Source organism: Ornithorhynchus anatinus, chromosome 1 (genome assembly GCF_004115215.2).
Source record: "Ornithorhynchus anatinus isolate Pmale09 chromosome 1, mOrnAna1.pri.v4, whole genome shotgun sequence".
NCBI classification, from domain to species: domain Eukaryota; kingdom Metazoa; phylum Chordata; class Mammalia; order Monotremata; family Ornithorhynchidae; genus Ornithorhynchus; species Ornithorhynchus anatinus.
This window is the reverse complement of record NC_041728.1, coordinates 138756080-138775980: the sequence shown is the minus strand read 5'-3', so window position 1 is coordinate 138775980 and position 19901 is coordinate 138756080. Positions and strand designations below refer to the sequence as shown.

Genomic DNA, 19901 nt, shown 5'->3' with positions numbered 1-19901 from the left:
AGAAGAGAACTCCTGCCTCTTCTCAAAATCCACCCACTCCCCCTCCATCCCTTAAGACATTTTATAAGCAATTGACATTTCCCTTCTTCCTTTCCTGGCCATAATCCTCAACTGTTCACTCTCCAGTGGCTGCTCCCCAGTTGCTTTCAAACATGTCCATGTATTCCCATCCTAAAAAAATCCCTCCTTTGACTCCACAGGCTCCCTCCAGTTATCGCCTCATCTCCCTCCTGCCATTCTTATCCAAATTCCTTTAACATGTTGTCTACACCTGCTGCCTCCACTTCCTCTCCTCCAATTCTTTCCCTAACTCCTTCCAAACTCACTTCTGCCCCCTTCACTCCACTGAAACTTCCCTCTCAAAAGTCACCAGGGATTGACTTCTTGCCAAATCCAACGTCTTCTACTCCATCCTATTCCTCCTTGGCTTCTCAGCAGCTGGTGACACTGTCGACCACCCCCTTCTCCTGGAAACATTATCCAACCTCAGCTTCACTGACACTCCTGGTTCTCTTCCTGTTTTCCTGGCCTCTCATTTTCATTCTCTTTTGTGGACTCCTCTGCCTACCATCCCCCAACTGTAGGAGTCCCTTATGGCTCAGTTCTGGGACCTCTTCCCTTCTCCAGCTACACCCTCTCTCTTGGAAAACTCATTTGCTCTTATAGTTTAAACTACCATCTCTGTATAGATGATTCCAAACGTACACCTCCAGCCCTGATAATCTCTTCTTCCTCTTGTCTTCAGGACATTTTTACTTGAATGTTCCACCAACACCTCAAATTTAGTATGTCCAAAACAGAACTCCTCACATTCCTACTCAAACCCTGTCCTCCCTCTGACTTCCCCATCACTGTAGATGGCACCCCCATCCTCCCTCTCTCACAAGCCCATAACCTTAGTGGTATCGTCAACTCATCTCTTTCATTCAACCCACATATTCATGTCCTGTAAGTTCAGCTTTCACAACATTGCTAAAGTCCACCCTTTCATCTCCATCCAAAATACTACTATACTCTTCCAAGCACTTATCTCATCCCATCTTGATGGACTGCAATCAGTCTCCTCACTGACCTCCCTACCTCCTGTCTCTACCCTCACCAGTCCAAACTCTGTAGGCTTGTTGTGGACAGGAATGTTCCTATTATACTGTACTCTCCCCAGTGCTTAATACAGTGCACTGCACACAGTAAGCACTCAGTATATACAACTGACTGACTGACTGGATCATTTTTCTACAAAACCATTCAGTCCACATCTCGCCACACCTCAAGAACCTCTAGTGGTTGCCCATCCACCTCCACTTCAAACAGAAACTCCACACCATAAACTTTAAAGAACTCAATCACCTTGCCCCCTCATATAATAATAATAATAATTGTGGCATTTGTTAACTGCTTACTATGTGCAAGCACTGTTCTAAGCACTGGAGAGGATACAAGGTGATCAGGTTGTCCCTCAGTCTTCATCCCCATTTTACAGATGAGGTAACTGAGGCACAGAGAAGTTAAGTGACTTGCCAAAGTCACACAGCTGGCAAGTGGCTGAAATGGGATTTGAACCCATGACCTCTGACTCCCAAGCCCGGGCTCTTCCACTGAGCCACGCTGCTTCTCAATCTTACCTCAATCCCCATACTTCACTCATCTATCACTCTTCCCACTGTTAAAGCCTTATTCAAAGCACCATGCCTCCATTCATTCCCTCATTTATTCATTCATTCAATTATACCTTCTCCCATTCCCTTCTGCATCACCTTGCACCCTTTATTCAGCCTGAGCCGGGGAACACTGCTGGAGGAAATCAAGACATCGCCCTGACCTTGTCCACCTTTAGTTCATTCTTATCTTCTTCAATTGAGCCCTCTCCATATCCCAACAGTACTTCTCCTTAACTCACTCCTAAGAAGTGTCCCAAAAGCTCTTCTGACATTTAACACCCTTCTAAAACCTCCTGTTCCCCTGCTCCCACTGTCTCTTTCCCCTAATGAGCTGGCTACATACTTCATCAACAAAATTGAAGCCATCATTGTCATCTCCCTAAAATCTTCCCTGCTCCTCTCCAATCCCCCTTTCCTCTTCCACCATCTCTGACTCTCCCTATGTTCCCTGCAGTAACTCAAGATGAAATCTCTTGCCTCCTTTATAAATCTAGCCCCACCATTATGCTTTGGACCCCATCTCTTCATACATTTTTAAAATTCACCCTTCCCTTCTTCCTCCTTTGACTGACATCTTCAACTGTTCACTTTCTAATGGGTCTTCCCCACTGCTTTCAAATATGTTTATGTATCTCCTGTTTTAAAATTTAAAAACCTTCTTCAACCCCATAACTCCCTTCAGTTATTCATTCAGTCATTCAATCATATTTATTGAGCACTTACTGTGTGCAGAGCACTGTACTAAGTGCTTGGAAAGTGCAATTCAGCAATAAAGAGAGACAATCCCTGCCCACAACAGGCTTACAGTCTTGAAGGGGGAAGACAGATATTACAACAAGTAAATAGACATCAATATCGTCAGTATAAATAGAGTTACAGCTATATGCACCTCATCACCCTTCTATCATTTCTCTTCACACTTCTTGGGAGAGTTGTTTATACCCACTGGCTCCTTTTTCTAGATCCCCTCCAGTCAGGCTTTCTCCCCCTTCACTCCACAGAAACAACCCTCTCTAAGGTAACCAATGACCTTCTTTGCACCAAATCTGATGGCCTCTCTTCCATCCTAATCCTGCTAGATCTGTCATCCACCTTTGACACTGTAGACCACCCCCTCATCCTTGAAACTTTATCCAACCTTGAATTCACTGACACTGACCTTTCAGTTTTTCTATTTCTCTGACTGCTCCTTAGTATATTTTTCTGCCTCCTCCTCTGCCTCCCACCCTCTGACTTTAGGGGTCCCCCAAAGTTCAGTTCTCTGTCCCCTTCTATTCTCCCTCTACATCTGCTCTCTTGTAAGCCTGTCAGTGGTCAGGGATTGTCTCTATACCTTACCGAACTGTACATTCCAATCACTTAGTACAGTGGTCTGCACATAGTAAGCACTCAGTAAATACTACTGAATGAATGAATTCACTCCAATGGCTTCAATTACCATCTCTAGGCAGATGATTCCCCAATCTATATCTTCAGCCCTGACCTCTTTCCTTCCCTGTAATCTTGCATTTCCACTTGCCTTCAAGACATCTCTACTTAGATGTCCTGCCGACACCTCAAATTAAACACATCCAAAACTGAACTCCTTATCTTCCCACCCAAATCCTGTCCTCCCCCATTTTCCCATTACTGTCAACAACACCACTATCCTCCCTATTTCACATCTCCTCCAAGAGGCTTTCCCCAACTAAGCCCTCTTTTCCCCAGCTCCCTCTCCCTTCTGTGTCATCAAGGAACTTCAATCTGTGACCTTAGGACATTTTATATTCACCCCACCCCCAACCCCACAGCATTTATGTATATAGCTTTAAATTATATTATAAATTGCTTATTTATTCATATTAATCTCTGTCTACCTCTCTAGCACCTCAGGGTCACACCTGGAGTGTTTACAGTAGTCTACCAGTCTTGACTCTGAAAAGGAGAGTCAAACAGAGGCATATGGGAAGCAGCGTGGCTCAGTGGAAAGAGCCTAGGCTTCGGAGTCAGAGGTCATGAGTTCGACTCCCGACTCTGCCACTTGTCAGCTGTGTGATTGTGGGCAAGTCACTTCACTTCTCTGTGCCTCAGTTACCTCAGCTGTAAAATGGGGATTAACTGTGAGCCTCACATGGGACAACCTGATTACCCTATATCTACCCCAGCGCTTAGAACAGTGCTCTGCATATAGTAAGCGCTTAACAAATACCAACATTATTATATTCATTCCATTCCTAGATTGGGCAGTGGCTAGTGAGTGTAAGGCTATCTGCTACAAGAACTCACCTGTGCTGGGCAGCAGTGATATGGGAGAGAGTTGAGGGTAGAGACTCAGGTTTACTGCACAGAAGGAGGCAACTGTAAACCGCTTCCATATTTTTACCAAGAAAACTCCCTAGATCCACTACCAGAACAATTGCAGATGGAGGGGGCATTCTGGGGAAGATGTGTCCATGGCATCACTATGGTTCAGACATGACCTGAGACAGCATGAAACAACAACCACCCCTCTAGAGTATAAGCTCATTATGTGCAGGGAACATGTCTGCCTAATTCTGTTGTTTTGTATTCTCTCAAGTGCAGAACATTCAATAAATATGATGAGTGATTGACTTTATACACCCCTGCCTAAGCCCTAAAGTATTTATATCCATATTCATAATTTATTTATGATGATGATGATGGTATTTATTAAAAGCTTACTATGTGCAAAGCACTGTTCTAAGTGCTGGGGGGATACAAGGTGATCAGGTTGTCCCACATGGGGCTCACAGTCTTAAACCCCATTTTACAGATGAAGTAGCTGAGGCCCAGAGAAGTTAAGTGACTTGCCCAAAGTCACACACCTGACAAGTGGCCATCTTCCTCTTCAGACTCTTGACTCATTGTGGGTAGGGAACATGTCTACTAACTCTGTTATACTGTATTCACCAAAGTGCTTAGTAGACTGCTCTGCTCACAGTAAGTGCTCAATAAATAGATTTGATTATAGATAAAAGTCATCCTTTAAAATAATGGTGATCTCATCTAAGCGGGGAGAGCAGAAGAGCCTAAGAAAAATAACAGGTTAGTGTAAGTAGCAAACTGGAAAGGCCAAAGAGATGTTTGTGAAGGGATGTTAAAGGAAATAGTAAAGTAATATTAAAACATATCCACAGCAGGAAACCAAGCCCAGAGTCAGTGAAGCTGCTTGATAATCTTGGGATAAAAGACTGAAAAGCAGCATGGCATAGTGGAATAAGAAAGATCTGGGAATTCAGAGACCTGATTTCTAATCCCCTCAGCCACATTCCAACAATATGACCTTGGGCAAGCCATTTGTCTTATCTGTGTCTAAAATAGGGATTACATATCTCTCCTCTGACTGTGAACCCCTTTTAGGACAGAGATTGTCTGATCTGAGTGTATGTATCTTCCTTAGCACTTAGTACAGTGCTTGACACGTAATAAATTCTAAACAAAGCCCTGATTATAGTTATTATTCATTCATTCATTCAATAGTATTTATTGAATACTATGTGCAGAGCACTGTACTAAGTGCTTGGAATGTACAAATCAGCAACAGATAGAGACAGTCCCTGCCCTTTGATGGGCTTACAGTCTAATCGGGGGAGACAGGCAGATAAGAACAATGGCAATAAATAGAGTCAAGGGGAAGAACATGTCATAAAAACAATGGCAAATAAAAAGAATCAGGGTGATGTATATCTCATTAAACAAAATAAATAGGGTGATGAAGATATATACAGTTGAGCGGTGGATTACAGTGCTGAGGGGATGGGACGGGAGAGGGGGAGGAGGAGAGGGAAAGGCGGGAGAAGAGGGTTTAGCTGCAGAGAGGTGAAGGGGGAGTAGAGGGAGCAGAGGGAAAAAGGGGGGAGCTCAGTCTGGGAAGGCCTCTTGGAGGAGGTGAGCTTTAAGTAGGGATTTGAAGAGGGGAAGAGAATTAGATTGTCGGAGGTGAGGAGGGAGGGCATTCCAGTACCGCGGGAGAACGTGGCTTGGGTCGACAGTGGGATAGGTGAGACCGAGGGACGGTGAGGAGGTGGGTGGCAGAGGAGTGGAGCGTGCAGGGTGGGCAGTAGAAAGAGAGAAGGGAGGAGAGGTAGGAAGGGGCAAGGTGATGGAGAGCCTTGAAGCCTAGAGTGAGGAGTTTTTGTTTGGAGCGGAGGTTGATAGGCAACCACTGGAGGTGTTTAAGAAGGGGAGTGACATGCCCAGAACGTTTCTGCAGGAAGATGAGCTGGGCAGCGGAGTGAAGAATAGACTGGAGCAGGGCAAGAGAGGAGGAAGGGAGATCAGAGAGAAGGCTGACACAGTAGTCTAGCCAGGATATTACGAGAGCCTGTAACAGTAAGGTAGCCGTTTGGGTGGAAAGGAAAGGACGGATCTTGGCTATATTATAAAGGTGAGACCGGCAGGTTTTGGTGATGAATTGGATGTGTGGAGTGAACGAGAGAGACGACTCAAAGATGACACCGAGGTTGCAGGCCTGAAAGATGGGAAGGATGGTCGTACCATCCACGGTGATAGGGAAGTCTGGGAGAGGACCGGGCTTGGGAGGGAAGATGAGGAGCTCAGTTTTGCTCATGTTGAGTTTTAGGTGGCAGGCAGACATCCAGGTGCAGACATCCTGGAGGCAGGAGGAGATGCGAGCCTGAAGGGAGGGGGAGAGGACAGGGGCAGCAGAGATGTAGATCTGCGTGTCATCTGCATAGAGATGATAGTTGAAGCGCGTGAGAGCGAATGAGTTCACCAAGGGAGTGAGTGTAAATGGAGAACAGAAGAGGGCCAAGAACTGACCCTTGAGGAACTCCAACAGTTAAAGGATGGGTTATTATCATATTATCATTATATTATTATATAATTATATTAAGGTTATTATCATTATATTATTAAGGTTATTATTAATGCAAGTAATAAAATTTGTACTTGGGGTTGAAAAGAGGTTATAAAGAGGACATTCACTGAGGAAAATATGTAGATGGGTAGGAGCAAAGGAGTTAAACTAGGCTGAGCGTCTAATAGTTTTTAAAACTTGGGACGACAAGAGGAGGGTTTCCAGAAAAGGCCAGTTGTAAGGCCTCAATCAATTAATTGTGTTTATTGAATGCTAACTGTGTGCAGAGCATTATACCAAGTGCTTGGGAATCTACAGTGTAGCAGACTTAGTAGACACCTTCCTGCCTACAACAAGATTATAGTTTAGAAGGGGAGACAAGCATTAATATAAATAAATAAATTATGGATATGTACATAAATGCTGTGGGTCCGGGAGAGGGGGGTGAATAAAGTGAGCAAGTCAAGGTGATGCAGAAGGGAGTGGGAGAAGATGAAATGAAGATTTTGTCAGGGAGGGCCTCTTGGAGCAGATGTGCCTTCAGTAAGGCTTTGAAGATAAGGAGAGTAATGGTCTGTCAGATATGAAGAGGGAGAGTGTTCCAGGTCAGAGGCAGGACATGAGCAAGAGGTCAATGGCGAGGTAGACATGATTGAGGTACAGTGAATAGGTTGGCATGAGAGGGTTGAAGTGTGTTGTCAAGGTTATGGCAGGAGAGCAGTAAAGTGAGGTAGAAGTAGGCAAGATGACTGAATGCTTTTAAGCTGATGGGAAGGAGTTTCTGTTTGATATGGAGGTAGATGGGCTATCACTGGAGGTTCTTGAGGTGTGGGGAAACATGGACTGAATGTTTTTGTAGAAAAATGATCAAGGGCATAGCAGCTGCTGCAGGATTGTCACTTCTGAGTTCAGACAGGAGGGAAGTTTAAAGAACAAAATTGCTTATTGATGAAGAAGTTCCATAAACCCCAGCCTCCCCTTCCTCCTTCACGCTCCACCTCCAAAATAGGAGCCATTAGGTGATGATTCCAGAGTTGTTTTGATTGCTCACTGGCTGATTTCTCCTGGTCATACACTCTTCTCACAGCAGTTGCTGCAAATCATCCTATATGAGGGATGGCTCTGCTTCTAGAGAATGGATTAGGAACAACTACAAATAATATCCTATATCGTAACAGTAATGGTGGTATTTGTTAAGCACTTACTTCATGACAATGAATCGGCAAGGATACAGTCCCTGTCCCAAATTGAACTTGCAGTTTAGTGGGGAGGGAAAAAAGGCATTTAATCCCCATTTCTCAGAAGGAAACTTGCCCAAGGTCACCCTGCAAGGCAGATGGCAGGGTTAGGATTAGAACCCAAGTTATCTGGATTCCCAGGGCCATGCTCTTTTCACTAGACTACAATACTTTACATTGGAGAACATCTGATAGAGCTTGAGGGGAATGTTGGAGGGGAAGGTATATCCTCCTCCCTTTTTTTTAATAGTATATATTAAGTGCCTACTTTGTGCCAAGCACTGTTCTAAGCCCTGGGGTAGATACAGGTTAATCAGGCAGGATACAGTCTCTGTCACACATGGGGCTTGCAGTCTTAATCTCCATTTTACATGTGAGGTAAATGAGGAACAAAGAAGTAGTGACTTGTCCAAAATCATGCAGCAGACAGTTGTGGAGCTGGAATTAGAACCCAGGCCTTCTGGCTCCCAGGCCCGTGCTCTCTCCACGTGGCCACACTGCTTCTTCTTTTTACAGGTCTGGGAATCAGAAGGACATGGGTTCTAATCCTAACTCCACCACTTGTCTGCTGTGTACCCTGGGACAACTCACTTAACTTCTCTGTGCCTTAGTTACCTTATCTGTAAAATGAGGATTAAGACTTTGAGCCCCATTTGGAACTGGGACTGGGTTCAACCTTATTTGCTTGTATCCACCCCAGCGCTTAGTACAGTGCCCTGTTTTGACTTATACCATCAAGTCATTTCCGACCCTTAATGACATCGCGGACAAATTGCTCCCAGAACATCCCGCTCTCCATCTGCAGTTGTTCTGGTAGTGTATCTATAGAGTTCTCGTGGTAAAAATATGGAAGTGGTTTACCACTGCCTCCTTCCATGCAGTAAACTCGAGCTTCTGCTCTTGACTGTCTCCCGTGCCGCTGCTGCCTAGCATGGGTGAGTTTTGACTTGTAGCAGATTGCCTTCTACTCACTAGCCACTGACCAAGCTAGGAATGAAATATACAGACCTCTGCTTGACTCTCCCTCCCATAGCCTAGACTGGTAGAGTACTGGAAACTCTCCAGGTGCGACCCTGATAGAGGAGTACAGTGTCTGGCCCATTACTATTATTATTATTATCATTATCAACATCATCATCATTGTCATTATTATTCTCTCAATGCTTGATTGTTTCTTTGTCCTGATTTTTGAAAATACTCTCTCCCTGTCCCCCTTCTGATTGTTGTCTTATTATCTAAAAATAATCATCTTATATTATACTTTTTCTGGCTCACAATCTATTTCCTTCTCCTAAGCAACCCTCCGTTGTCCAAAGATAAATGGGTTATCTCTACCCTGAATCAAGCCATTATTGAATCCTGAGCAACTCCCCATACAGCTTCCCTTGCATGCCCAAATCTCCCAAGCCTTGTACCACAAATGCTCCCTAATCTGTCCTCTTACCCCCAGTACCCCAAAACCTTATATCACACATGCTCTTAACACCAAGACCTCCTGGAGATCCTAATAATAATCATTATTATTATGGTTTTGTTAAGCACTTACTTTATGCCAGTCCGTGTACTAAGCTCTGGAGTGGATACAAGCAAATCGGGTTAGACACAGTCCCTATCCTATATGAGGCTCACTGTCTTAATCCCCATTTTACAGATCAGGAAAATGAAGTACCGAGAAGTAAAGTGACTTGCCCAAAGCCATACAGCAGACAAGTGGAGGAACCAGGATTAGAATCCAGGATCTTCTGACTCGCAGGCCCATGCTCTCTCCAATAAGCCATGTTGCTCCTCTAATGCTCCTCTAGATGTGATGGCTTCTGGAGGGAGTAGAAGTCATTTATAAGACAATAACATTGCTGTTCAGAAAAAAGCACAGAGCAGTAATTTAGAAGGATAAATTTGTTGCAACAGAGGGCACCCTGGCTTTATGATTTTCACCAAGAATGCTTACTGTCCAAGTTCAGGAGCCTGAGCCAGTCTATTCAGGTTATTCACAGATGAGCGTTCGGAGAGGAAAACAGTGGAGAGTTAAGAAAGGAAGAGGTGAAATTTTTCTCCCACCTTCTTCAGCAGGATTTGTGCCTTCCAACTCCCTTGTACTAAACTCTCTCAACCACTTAGTGTAATAATAATAATAATGTTGGTATTAGCTAAGCGCTTACTATGTGCCAAGCACTGTTCTAAGTGCTGGGGTAGATAGAGGGTAATCAGGTTGTCCCACGTGAGCCTCACAGTCTTGATCCCCATTTTACAGATGAGGTAACTGAGGCACTGGAAAGTCAAGAGACTTGCCCAAAGTCACACAGCTGACTTTTGGCAGAGCCAGGATTTGAACCCATAACCTCTGACTCCTAAGCCCGTGCTGAGCCACATAGTAGTGTATTGTAATAGCCCAAAGTGTGAGCTCAGTATATATCTCTGATTGATTGCCTAATAGAAACTCTACTATCAAATAAGATGGAGGGCTGAAGAGAAAAGAGCTGAAGTCTCCCTCAGTTCCAAGGCAGGATCCTCATCACTCAGGGCTTCTCAGGTGGAAGAGAGGCAAACAGGATAATAATAATAATAATAATGTTGGTATTTGTTAAGTGCTTACTATGTGCTGAGCACTGTTATAAGCACTAGGGTAGATACAGGGTAATCAGTTTGTCCCACGTGAAGCTCACAGTCTTAATCCCCATTTTACAGATGAGATCACTGAGGCACTGAGAAGTGAAGTGCCTTGCCCAACGTCACACAGCTGACATGTGGCAGAGGTGGAGTTAGAACCCATGACCTCTAACTCCTCTTTCCACTGATCCACACTGCTTCTAAGGAACACCAACCTGAATGGACTGAACCTCCAGCATTAATAGTTCCAGAATATTTGAGCTACACAGAAATCAGGAGTGTTGGAGCTTAACTAGAACATATGACTTCCCTCTCATTAAAACAGAGTCTTGTGGATTATATACATATATTTTATAAATGTCAAAAAAAGATCCCTGATGGAGAAACCCGAGAGCCACCGGAAAGGTACAATAAGAACAGGAAAGGACAGAAACTTGAAAACCGAGACCTAATGTAAGAGAATTACTGCCTAGATTTAGCAAGAAAAGGGTGCCATGCATCCAGCATTTAAAGATTGCATCAAGAAAACACAATCCTCTATTTTCTTTTGACAGGGAGATAAGTTTGAATTAAGCTCGATCCGAGCAAAGTACTTTAAGATTCATTAATTTCTGTTATCATATCTGACAGACAAAATGAAAGAGGAGGGATTCTTGAGAACAGGTGGATACCTTTTTGGGGGTAGTTTTTCTTTCTTGCAGAAGTTAATCCAAGCTCGAAAGTAATGCATATATAAATCACCATCTGCCAAAAGAAAAGAAGAATCCAAAAAGAAATTGAGGAGTTCAGAAATCTAGTAACATTTTAAAAGGTGGTACTGCTGTAGATAAGCAGTCACTCAACAGGAGTACTACATCAGCAGGCTGGAAGGAACCGTGTCAGCTTTTTGTGTTGGGGAACCAGGTGATTTTGAATGAGATTATTATATATCTTGCAAGGGAGGAGAACATTCTGACATATAGACTTGAGTCTGGTAATTCTGACGAGATGATAGTGGTGTTGTGAGTTTAGTTTAACTTAGAATTGATTCTATTAGAAGAGTGGAATTTGTTCTCCTTGTCCGATATGAAAAATGTGAGGCCAAATGTTTTTTTTTAAATATGCCTGCAAGAAAATATAAATGAAGAATGCTAATATGTGATTTCTAATTTTTCTTCATCTAATCATCTCTTGTTTTATCTCTTCTTGGCCATTTGCCTAACATGCTTTCTTCTGGTTATTAGATATTCAGGAGGCATTGCAAAAGTATACAGTACATTACCCTGGACAGGTGCTAAATAAATACTGATGAGGATAAGGATAATAGTTGCGTTGGGTCTCACTCTGTGCTGAATATAAAAAGTAGATAGGCATAGCAGAAAGTTATAAGAACTAGCATGTCCTAGTGGAAAGAGAAAAAGCCTGGGAGTCAGATGATCTGAGTTCTAATCCCAATTCTGTTACTTGCTTGCTCTGTGATCTTGGGCAAGTCACTTAACTCCTCTGTGCCTCAATTACCTCATCCATAAAATGGGGATCAACTCCTCATTCCTCCAACTTAGACTGTGAGTCCCATATGGGACAGCAACTGTGTCCAATCTGATAAACGTGCATATACCCCAGCACTTAGAATGTACTTGACACATAGTAAGTGCTTAACAAATACCTTAACACCCACACACAGAGTCAACTAAGAGCCCCTTTCTTTTTCAAAATTAAATTTACAGTTGGTTTTTTTAGTGGTCTTGAGGTTTAGCATTTTGAACAATTTGGCTCATCATGCCACCTAGGCATTTTGCTTTTTACAATTGCTTTACAGAGTTTAGGAAGGAGAATTCCTGAGAACTGAGAATAAAGTTGAAGGAAAGTGAAAGGGCTTTTCTATTTACATGACAGGTATACATAAATGAGAAAATGAGAACATCCACCTAATAATAAAATTAATGATAATAATTGTGGTACTTTTTAACCAATTAATTATATGTACTTGTTGAGCACATACTGTGCGCACAGCACTATACTAAGCACTTGGGGGAGTACAGTACAACTGAGTTAGTAGACACATTCCCTTCCCGCAATGAGGTTACAGTCCAGGTGATTATATAATATGTGGTCTTTATGTGCAAAACACTGTACTAAGTATTAGGGTAGGTACAATATAAGTAGATCAGAGACAGTCCATGTCCCACATTCATTCATTCATTCATTCAATTGTATTTATTGAGCACTTGCTATGTGTAGAGTAGTGTATTAAGTGCTTGATAGAGTACAGTGTAACAGTCAACAGATACATTCCCATCGCACAATGGAAATGAGACTCACACTCTGTGAGGAAGGAAGAAGTTGTATTTAAACAACAAAAAAAAAACAGACTTTTTAAATTTTGTTTCAATCTTTGCTCAGTAGAAACAAAAATAATAATAATGATAACAATAATTATGGTATCTTTAAGCACTTACTATGTGCCAGACACTGTACTTCACCTGTTTTTCTGGCATTTATCTCTAGACTGTGAGCTCACTGTGACAGGGAATGTGTCTGTTATATTGTACTCTCCCAAGTGCTTAGTACAATGCTCTGCAGGCAGTAAGGTCTCTATTGACTGACTGATTAATTTGATGCTTCTCTGTGATCATTAGCATCTCTTCTCTCTTCAAAACCCTCACTGGATCCCTGTGTTTCTTTACATCAAACACAAGCCTTAACTATTTATCAGCTTTCAAGCTTTCTACTCATTTGGCTCCATCTTTACTATCTGCTTTCTTCAGCAGCTATATTAATCAATTGTATTTATTGAGCACTGATTCTGTGCAGAACACTATTCTAAACACTTAAGAGATTACACTAAAACAGAGTTGGAAGACGAGTTCCCTGTCCACAAAGAGCTTAGATTACTGTTTTTGATCCCAGGTGCATCTCGGTCTTGACTTGTTTAGGCTCCATCCCCTCAAGCACACTGTTCTCCCAGCTTGAAACTCCTCCCTAAATCAGACAGGTCACAGCTTTTCCCCAATTAAATCCCTTCTAAAATCCCTCCTCTTCCAACATGCTTCTCCTGTTTAATTCTCTGATTGAGAAGCAGCATGGCCTAGGAGATAGAAGGACCTGGGTTCTAATCCCACCTCTGCCCATTGCTTGCTGTGTAATCTTAGGCAAGTCACTTAACTTCTCTGTATCTCAGTTTTTTCAACTGTATTCATTCATTCAATTGCATTTATTGAGTGCTTATTATGTGCAGATCACTATACTAAGTGCTTGGAAAGTACAATTGGCAACAGAGACAATCCCTACCCAACAATGGGCTCACAGTCTAGAAGAGGGATGCAGATAACAAAACAAAACAAGTAGGCAGGCATCAATAGCATCAAAATAGATTAATAGAATTATAGAAATATGTACATCATTAATAAAATAAATAGAATAATAAATATGAACAAATATGCACAAGTGCTATGGGGTGGAGAAGGGGGTAGAGCAGAGGGAGGGAGTCGGGACTATGGGGAGGAGAGAAGGAACAGAGGAAAAATGGAGCTTTGACGGGGGGAAGAGAGCTAGTTTGTCAGATGTGAGGAGGGAGGGCATTCCAGGCCAGAAGTAGGACATGGGCCAGGGATCGACGGGGGGACAAGTGAGAACAAAGCCCAGTGAGGAGGTTAGCAGCAGAGGAGTGGAGTGTGCAGACTGGAATGGAGAAGGAGAGAAGGGAGGTAAGGTAAGAAGGGGCAAGGTGATGGAGAGCTTTGAAGCCAATAGTGAGGAGTTTTTGCTTGATATGGAAGTTGATAAGAAACCACTGCAGGTTTTTGAGGAAGAGGGTGACATGCCCAGAGCATTTCTGTAGAAAGATAATCCAGGCAGCAGAGTAAAGTACAGACAGAAACGGGGAGAGACAGGAGGTTCAGAGATCAGAAAGGGTGCTGAAATTGGGGATACTTGTTATCCCTGCCACTTAGACTGGGAGCCCCTTGCCAGACAGGGACTGTGTCCAACCTAATTAGCTAGTACTACCCCAGATCTTAGAATAGGGTTTGACACATAGTAAGTGCTTGAGAAATACCATGAAAAGAATTCCCAGCACCCTGAACCTTATCTTTTAAGCCATCACTAGCACATCTGAATTTATCTTCATCTACCTTAACACATACATATATATATATATATACCCACTCAATTTATTTTGAAAGTGTTGAAAATATTTTTTTTTGATTCCCCTATTAGAGTATAATCTCAGGAGCAGTGTGGCTTAGCAGATAGAGCACGGCCCTGGGGGTCAGAAGAACCTGGGTTCTAGGCCCAGCTCTGCTACCTGTCTGCTGTGTGACCTTGAGACTTAAATTCTCTGTGCCTGTTACATCATCTGTAAAATGGGGATTATGACCATGAGCCACAAGTGGGACATGGACTGTTTCCATCCTGGTTATCTTGTATCTACCCCAGTGCTTAGGACAGTGTCTGGCACATAGTAAGCACTTAAAAAAAGGAAAAAAAAGGAAAGTTTCACTTGGTTATTTTGTACTTTTGAAACATCTACTAAAGTATTCCACACCAAATGAGAACTTAGTAAATCTTACTACTGTTACCTCACAAGGAAATAATTTATAATTACTTTAAGTCATTTATTGAAATAATCAACCTCTCTGATTTGCCATTGATTCCACCAAGTTAAATTATGACAGCGGAGAAAAGAGAAGGATGAAACAAAGTGGAATGATTGCTCTCCTTGGACAGAGCACTGTTGCCTTAAGCAAGGGAACCAGCTAATTACATAGGCTCAGCATGTAAGCCGCAGTGGGCATAGTTAGGGGACTGAGAGGAGGTACAAGAGCTAATTTGAATAGACTTCTCCAAAATGTGGAGACCTTTCTTTACCACTACACATCAATTTCTTCTCCAAAGTCTCCGTTCCACTACTCCCCAGGCCACAGACATCTGTATGCGTCCTTGGTCTGATCCAGGCCTCTCTGCTCTGTCCCAGGCTCTGCTCTATCCCAGAATCAGCCCTGGTAACATCACTTTGAAATGCAAGAAATTTAAATATGGAACAGTTGATTTTAAGAATTTAAGACTTTGAGTTTTAATTTGGGCTTTTTTTTGGTTTTCTTAATAATAAGGATGGAATATAGATATTCAAGGATAAAGATACAAAAAGATATAGTCGTTCTAGATACAAAAAGATATAGTCGTTCTAGACTGTAAGCCCAGTGTGAGCAGGGATTCTCTCTCTTTATTGCTGAATTGTACTTTCCAAGCACTTAGTACAGTGCTCTGCACACAGTAAGCGCTGAATAAAGACAATTGAATGAATGAGTGAATGAATGAAAAAAATGCTCAAAGAAGGGAAATGATCTTGGTAGACTTTCTGGCAGTGTTCCATGCTGCATTGTTGTTCATAATAACAATAATAGTAACAGCAATAGTAATAATAATTGTAATAAACAGAAACATTCCCTGCCCACAACAGACATGAGGCTCACACTCTACAAGGAAGGAAGAAGTTGTATTTATATGAAAAAAACCTTATAAAGTTTTTTAAAAAAATTTTGAAATAATAATAATGGTAATAATAATAAAGTTCACCTCATTTTTGCACTTTGCGACAACCTATTAATCTCACTTGTCTAGACATCTGATAGCAAATTGTAATGGCCTATTCTTTCAGCAAATGCTGCCCTGGGGTAATCTGTGAAGAAAAACATCTGTTAGACCATATTGTTCTTCTTTCTGGCTTCCTAAAGTGGAGGAGCAGGGAGACTAAATAACCTGGACTTGTCTTCTCTCTTTAAGCCTAAAAGGGCACCAGCAACATATCTTCCTTTGCTTTCTCCCAAATTCCAGTCAGGGCCCTGAGGTTTTCAGGAGAGGAACCAATACAAATAGATTAGTAGGAGAAATGGATGAATTTTTGTGTTTGCATAATCTCTCTACAGATGCACTCTCTAAAGCATGGCTTATTGGGCCTTATTCTTCTCCCTCATCCCCTGAATAACTCCTCCCCAAATCTAGTCACTCCATCTCTCCCACCCTTCTTCTTCCCGTCACACCCACTTCATAAATGGAGGGGAAGAGAGAAAAGGAGAGATAAGGTGATAGATTATAGTTTTTTCTTTTTCCATCTTTTTCACCCCTCCTGTGTTATAACAAAAGTAACCTGTTTTTATTTTGCCTACAAAACGCAGTAATCTTTGAGCAGTTATGTTACTGTTTGCTATAACACTTCATGAAGGAACAGAAATGAGACTCTCTCTTCTCATGCAACTCTTCTGTTCTGAGATATGCAGATTTCTCTTTTTTTCTTTTGAAGTTGCAAAAAGACTTTGGCAGAAGGCAGAACCACAGATCATAATAGCAGTTGGCTCATTTAAATGTTTGTCCTTCTGCTTTTAAAAATTAAACTAGGTTAATATCATCAGTGTGCATATCAAACTAGGTTAGACATTCTGAGCTTAAATACTTTACCTAATTCAAAATGTCTCCTGGAAATACTAATCTCTTTTCTTTTTCTGAAATGATCCACTTCTGGTTCTCCTACTTCTCTGACTGATATTGCTCTATCTTCTTGGCCTGCTCTTTCTCCGCTTCCCATTCCCTATCTATGTGTGTCCCCCTAAATTCAATTATAGGTCCTTTTCCCATCTCAATCAATCAGTCAATCAATAGTATTTACTTAGCACTTACTATGCTTAGAGCACTGTGCTTGGTAGAGCACAGTGCAACAAAACTAGAAGAATACATTCCCTGCCCAAAGTGATGTTACAGTCTCAATCTATACTCGTTCCCATAAGAAGTCCATCTGCTCCTACCCCACTCTTCTCCTCACTTTTCCTCTCCTCCACTTAATTTTTTAATCACAGTTGACAGTATTTTTAAATGTATTTGTTAAGTGTTTATTATGTGCCAAGTAATGTATTAAGGGCAGGGGAAGATACAGGCTAATCAGGTTGGATAAAGTCTGTGTCCCACATGGGGCTCTTAGTCTTATACCCCATTTTACAGATGATAATAATAAATGGTATTCGTTAAGCGCTTACTGTGTGCCAATCGCTGTTCTAAGTGCTGGAGTAGATACAAGGTAATCAGGTTGTCCCACATGGGGCTCACAGTCTTAATCCCCATTTTCCAGATGAGGTAACCGAGACTCTGAGAAGTGAAGTGACTTGCCCAAGGTCACACAGCTGAGAAGTGGCGGAGCCAGGATTAGAACCCATGACCTCTGACCCCCAAGCCCATGCTATTTCCACTGAGCCACGCTGTTTCTCTTCCATCATCGCCATCTATCATCCCCAAAATCTTGATGTTATCCTTTACACCACCCTCTCTCAATCCCCCAACCAATATGTTGCCAAATTATGGCAATTTTTTCTCCACATTTCCACAGTCTACCCACTCCTCTCCCTCCAAGCTAACACTCTTCTGGTCCAAGCATTTGTCATATTCCAGTTTAACTAGTGCATCAACCTCAGTTGATCAATAATATTTATTAATAATAATAATAATAATAATGTTGGTATTTGTTAAGCGCCTACTATGTGCAGAGCACTGTTCTAAGCGCTGGGGTATACAGGGTAATCAGGTTGTCCCACATGAGGCTCACAGTCTCAATCCCCATTTTACAGATGAGGTAACTGAGGCACAGAGAAGTTAAGTGACTTGCCCACAGTCACACAGCTGCCAAGTGGCAGAGCCAGGATTTGAACCCATTATATGCTTACTGTGTGACAGAGTGCAGTACTATGCAATTGAAAGTACAGTATAGAGTTGGTAAACACGATCCCTGCCCACAAGGAGTTTAGAGTCTAGGAGGAGGGTCTTTGCTGACTTCCCTGCTTCTAGTCTCTCTCCTCTCCAGTCCATATTTAACTCTGCTACTTGGTCCTTTTTTTTTTTTTGGAACAACATTCTATCAGTCTTGCCATTTCTCAGCCCCACCCCAATGGTTGCCCATTCCTCTCTGAATCAAGCAGAAATTCCTGAAAAACCAGGACTTGATCAATGGAATTTATTGAGTGCTGACTGTGTGCTGAGCACTGTATAAGGCACTTCGAAGAGAGCAATACAGAGGATTTGGTAGCTAGACTGTAAGCCCCTTCTGGGCAGGCATATGCCTCTTATATTGTTGTATTGTACTCTCCCCAGTTCTTAGCATGGCGCTCTGCACACAGTAAGTGCGCAATAAATACGATTGACTGACTGATTTGGTAGACACTGTCCACAGTTTACTAAAATAAATTACTGAGAGCGGAAGGGGAGAGTTAAAGGTTGTGTACCTAAATTCTGTGGGGTTGGGGGTGGGATGGGTCCTGAAGTGCTTAACATAATTATGGTATTTGTTAAACACTTACTATGTGCCAGGCACTGTACTAAGTGCATAGGCAATGCAGAAGGAAGAGTTGGATAGGATTTACCCTTCCCTCTCCAGCCAAACTGATACCACCTTAAAACAATCACTTATCCTATCTCACCTAGATTACTGCATCATTCTCCTTGCTGACCTCCCAACCTCCTGCCCGTCCCCACTCGGGTCCATACTTCACTCCGCTACCCGGATCATCTTCCTACAATAATGTTCAGGACATGTCTTCCCCCCTCCTCAGAAATCTCCAGTAGTTGCCTATCCACCTCCATATCAAACAAAAAATCCTCACCTTTGGCTTTAAAGCAGTCCACCACCTTGCTCCCTCCTACCTCACCTTGTTTCTCTCCATCTACAACCCAGCCCACACACTTTGTTCCTCTGGGGCTAACCTTCTCACTATGCCTCAATCTCGCCTATCTCACTGCCAACCCCTGGCCCACCTCCTACCTCTGGCCTGGAACACCCTCCCTCCTCCAATCCAACAGGTAATTACTCTCCCCAACTTCTAAGACTTATTGAAGGCACAGCTCCTCCAAGTGGCCTTCCCAGACTAAACCCCACTTCTCCTCATTTCCCATTCCCTTCTGCCTCACCCTGATTTGCTCCCTTTGCTCTTCCCACCTCTCCCCACCCCACAGCACTTACATATATATCTGTAATTTTATTTATATTGATGTCTGTTTATTTGTATTAATCTCTATCTCCCCCTTCTAGACTGTGAGCTGACTATTGCCACTCTTTCCCAAGTGTTTAGTACAATGCTCTGCACACAGAAAGTCCTTAATAAATATTATTAAGTGAATGAATGAATGAATGAGTGAATGAATGAATAGGATGAGATGTGAAGTTAGGGAAAGTTTCTTAGAGGAGAAGTGATTTTAGTGAAGTTTGGAAAGTGGGGAGAGTCATGTCTGCTACCTAAAGGGGAAAGACTTCAAGGCCAGTTGGAGGATTTGAACAAGCAGTCAGGGGTAAGATTGAGGTTCTAGAGCAGTGGAGTTGTGGGCTGGGTTGGCGTGGGAGAGCCCAGTACGGGAAGGGATTGTGTCTCTTTATTGCCAAATTGTACTTTCCAAGTGCTTAGTACAGTGCTCTGCACAAAGTAAGCACTCGATAAATACAATTGAATGAATGAATGAATGAATGAATGAATGAATGAGCAAAATTAACTTTGAGAGAAAATCTAATGTAGGATCTCTGTCTTCAGGGGAATTTCTGACATGAAGTGGTGCTGATAAACAATGACT

The 19901-nt window shown here is 42.4% G+C and overlaps 1 protein-coding gene and 1 non-coding gene across 3 annotated transcripts in view; one reads left to right on the top strand and one right to left on the bottom strand.

Moving 5' to 3' along the window:
• Nucleotides 1-19901, top strand: part of SPATA16 (spermatogenesis associated 16) — a 221093-nt gene that overhangs the window by 102148 nt on the left and 99044 nt on the right. The gene's annotated exons all lie outside the window — the stretch shown is intronic.
• On the bottom strand, nucleotides 8661-8800 carry LOC114816508. Its single transcript, XR_003764290.1, has one exon. It is a non-coding gene; the product is annotated as a small nucleolar RNA SNORA7 (small nucleolar RNA).